The following is a 4,982-nucleotide window of genomic DNA, read 5'->3' as shown; positions in this document are numbered from 1 at the left end:
AGTGAGATTTAAAGCTCTCATTGCAGTAAAACTATTTTGAAAATGATACCTGATATGGGATTCCCCTCTGTATGCTATGAAAATGTTTTATTCCCATTGATTAATAAAGAATCAACCTTGGCCTATGGCAGGACAGAATATAACTGGGCAGGAAAACTAATACAGTGAGAAAGAAGGTGGAGTAGAATGCCGAAGGAGAAAAATACTGGAAACTTACTGATAAGCCCCAGGCTCATGGCAATACGTAGATTAATAGAAATGGGTTAGGTTAATTTAAGATGTAAGAGCTAGCTAGTAATACACCTAAGCCATTGGTCAAACATTGTTGTAATTAATATAGTTTCTATGATTATTTGGGTCTGGGTGGCCAGGAAGTAAAAGTGAGGACTCAGTTTATAATACAACTAAATTTAGAAGTTAAAGGAGCCAGAGAGCTCAAATATTGCTCTTCCAGAGAACCCAAATTTGGGTTCCCTGTATTTATGTTCAACAGGTGGTTGTCACTCAAGCTCCATAGGAACTGATACTCCCTCTTTTGACCTCCACAGTACTCATATGCACATGCACAGTTTACATACAGACACATGCATATTTAAAAATAAAACCTTTAAAATAATTTTAAAAATTAAAAGCTCTTAAAGGCAAATTCATCATTTAAAAAAAAGAATATGTGATCATGACCTTGCCCAGCATCATTGAGACTAAACAGGAGGAGACCCACATGCCTGCCCTGAGCAGCCTGGGGTGTGAGACTGGGCAGATTTATGGTGAACAAATATATGCTGGAGTATGGGAGACAGGGATGTGAGACAGGATGATTATACCCTGTTGTGAGAGGCAGATCTGAAGAGGTGAACCTGGTGAGGATCCCGCTGAGATGGGCAGCTTTTTGCCACCGAGAGCCCTGGTAATGTCTGAGTCATTGCTGCTGCCAAGTCTTATGTCTGGGTCTGTTTCACTATCTCTATTGACATCTGTGACTCCTATTACCACCAAAGGTTTAGAAGAGATGGCTGCACAGAGTTGCTCCCCAACCCCACTGGCTATAGTAGGGAGAATTGACCAAGTCTCTCAAGGGCTGTAGCACTCAGGATAGAGGGTTCTACTCATCACTTGGGCTGCACAATAGAGCTGACCTTCTTCACAGGGGCACAGGGAAACTGGCTCTGAGGATGTGAGAGAACTAGTCCTGCCTCGTTCCTCTGCCATGTGGCTATGTGGATGAGGGAGAGATGCTCCTCCACCCCTCATTGCCTATGGATGGTGAGAGAGCTGGCCTTGAGGTCATGAGAACAGGAGAGCTGTTCCCTGCCCCTTACCAGCTGTAACATTCAGGAAAGTGACCCCTGTGATTTGCCTGGGCAACACAGTAGAGCTGGACCTGGTAGTGTAATTGTGGGTGAACTTGCCCTGGGGCATGAAGGCAGGAGAACTGGCCTCTCCTCTTGCACATTGCTACATAGGATGAACCAACCAGGACAAGACTGGAGAGCTCACCCTGATGGTGAGGGTGGTAGACCCTAGCAGGCTGACCAGTGCTAAAACTATCCTAACCTGATTCAGGGCCATGAGTTCGTTTTCGTTCACCCAAAAATTCACCCTATCTATGATTTGTTGGCACACATGAAGGAACTGGTCCTGCAGACACAACACTGCAGGATCTCCATGACACAGGGCAACAACAGGATATGAAAAAGAACTTCCAGTGAGAGTTCAGCATTGATAATGTAGCAGAAACCAGAAGCTTCAAACCAGGCCAATGACTCTGCAATGAACAATTGCAAATAATGATATAAGGACAAAAGGGTTTACTGTATGACTCACTGTGTCACGCTACAGCTTCCATGATGAGATTTTTCTTTTTCTGTTTTTGTTTTTTAGGGGGAGAGGTTTCTAAGGACAAAGGGCAGAAAATGAATGGGATCAAGATGCATGATGTGAAAACCACAAAGAATAAGTAAAAAGCTTAAAAACAATACCCACTGTAAGGTTATTTCTTAATCATTGATTGATGGTGGAGGGCCGAGCCCATTATGGGTGGTGCCATCCTTGGGATGGTGGTCCTGGAGTCTATAAGAAAGCAGACTGAGCAAGTCAGTAAGCAGCATCCTTTCATGGCCTCTGCATCAGCTCCTGCCTCCAGGTTCCTGTCCTGTTTGAGTTTCCATCCTGACTTCCCTCAATGATGGACTACCATGTACAGGTGTAAGCCAAATAAACCATTTTCTTTCCTTACAAAAGATAAAAATTAAACCGTGCTGAGCATTGAGAGTAATCAGAGTTTACTATATATGCACACGTATGCAATTTTCTAAGAATACCCTTTGTAAAAATCATTTCAAAAATTCAATAATTCTGGACTGGAGAGATGGTTCAGTGGTTAAGAGTATTGGCAGCCCTTCCAGAGGACCTGAGTTTAATTCCCAGCAACCAAATGGTGATTCACAGCCATCTATAAGGGAATCTGATGCCATCTATAAGGCCCTCTTCTAGCTCTCATGTTTATATACCGATAGAGTATCATATACACAATGTAAATCTTATTTTAATAATTTATTTTTACTTTGTGTACATTTGTGTTTGCCTTCACATATGTTTGTATGGAGTTGTTGGATTTCTAAAACTTATAGACAGGTGCAAGCTGCCATATGGGTGCTAGGAATTGAACCTGGGTCCTCCTGAAAAGCAGCCAATGCTCTTAACTTCTGAGCCACCTCTCCAGCCCACAATAAATAAATCTTTAAAAATTAAAAAATCAATGCTTCTTGGAACTGAATGATAAACTATATTAAAATTTTATTACATATATGAATATATGTAAATATTTTACATAGGGAAATAGACATTAAAATCAAGAAAAATAAACATAAATTGAAAGAAAACATCTTAAATAATTGTATTTGGAAGGAAAAGAATAAATATTAAATAATTGTGCATTAAATATGAATGCCATGAGAAAGAACAAAAGACTAAATCTCCAAATGGTGACTAAGGGAAGAAGAGAAAGAAATGATTTAGACTATTAAAGTAGAACTAAGAAGCTAAACAAGTAGGGCATAACCTTATAGGAAAATTAGGGTCATTCAAAATGATCTCTGGAAATACAGAAGAAATAGTTCCACAAATTGTTTATGGAAATACTGCTAAACAGGAAATTAATAGTCAAAATGCATTGAAATATTTATAGCTTTAATCATGGTGTATATACAAAGGAATGCCTGCTGTTCTTCCTAACTGTTCATTTCATAGACACTGAAGGTATCAATTAAACATGAATTTATGTTTTACTGGATTTATTATGGGTGAAGAATGTAGACATAGCAGGATGCATGTAATGACTATTTTTATTGTCAGTTCGACTGAATAAGTGAGGCCATGGAGATGTGGGAAGCATGCCTTTGAGTGTCTCTTTCCAGAATGAGAGACCAATTCAAATGTGAACACACTGTCAGAAGGGGGATCTATAATATGGAGCATGTCTGAACAAAGTGGATGTATGTTGGAATGAGTGTGTGTAGACACCAGGAAACAAGAAGCAACCTCTGAGAGGGTAAAATAGCCACTTTAAGAGTTGGGCAGAGACAGGAACAGAACATGTGACATGGATGTAGAAGGGATGATATCAAGGTCCAAAGGACCTGAGTGGAATAGGGAGTAGGGAGGATGGGAAAGTCAGAGACTAAGGGAGAGTGAACTCAACTAGGTGTCATGAGAATGTCAAAGGGAATCTTTTTTTTTGTACGGTAATATAGTGCATAAAAGAATACAGGTAGTAAGTTGTAATGAATACATAAACCAGTAACACACCAACTTATTACTGTCATCAGGTAACAATATCTCTGTGGCCTCCACAGTCCCTCCTTTAAACCCAAACATGTAAAATTAGAAGCCAGGATCTGCATATCACAGAGAATACATGATGTTTGTCTTTCTGAGCCTGGGTCACCTCACTTAATATATTTCCCAGTTGTATCTATTTTCCTGAAATTTTTCTTGTTTTAAATTTCTGCCTGAATAAACTCCATTGTGTGAGTATGCCATGGGGTCATATGGCAATTCATGTGCTCCTTCTAGTTACAAAATTCACTTTACAGCCATATGACACTGATTATAGCTCCATGCAATGTGTGTTTGCTATACCCCTTGATTATGTTCAAGGTCCGCTAAATTAGCTGGCCCTTCTTGCTTATTTGATTTTACTGAAGTGACCATTGAATTATTTTTAATTGGATTTGACGCAATGCTATGTTCATGGGTTGGTCTATCCCAGTTAGTTAGTAATTACATGCTACAGTGGTCTACATAACAACTAAAATGCCTATCAGCATAACTCATAGAATGTATCCTATCAGCAAGTGGCTCGTGGCTATCCATTGTACTATTTAGGTTAAAACTGAATAATACAGGAGTTAGTAGTTTAATTATCCTTAGATTCCATAAAAGTATAGAAAGAAGCATAAATTAGTAAGCTTTGATCATCCATTATTTGAAATAGGAAAGGGACATACACTATAGATTGAATATAATAAAGCAAATGATTTGTTTTGACATGTAAACCAATTTTGACTCATGTATGTCAAGGTAAATCAAACATGGTGAAAACAACTACACGAAATTATCTTACTTCATGAAATTATGAAACATTTTTATAAACTTTGTGTCATAAATGTCATCTAGCCCATTTTATTACAAAAATCAATAAACCTTGGTTGAGGGTAAAGAACAAGTCAGGACTTCCCTCATTAGAATCATATAGTGGTTACCACCTCGGGGTTCTTCTTTTTGGACACCATCCACCATAAGGAACAGATCTGACTGGCTATTCCTCTCTGCACCCTTCTTGTTCAGAAATTGCTTTTATTAATATTTGTTCACCTACTGTCTTTTTTCGTGAATCCTAACCATCACTATCTGCTGGCCCTCCACCAACTTTCCCCTCATTTGAGCTTGGAGGTTCTCCAAGCACAAGGAAATCATGGAGA

This window comes from Chionomys nivalis, chromosome 3 (genome assembly GCF_950005125.1).
Source record: "Chionomys nivalis chromosome 3, mChiNiv1.1, whole genome shotgun sequence".
Taxonomy (NCBI): Eukaryota; Metazoa; Chordata; class Mammalia; order Rodentia; family Cricetidae; genus Chionomys; species Chionomys nivalis.
This window is presented reverse-complemented; position numbering follows the sequence as displayed.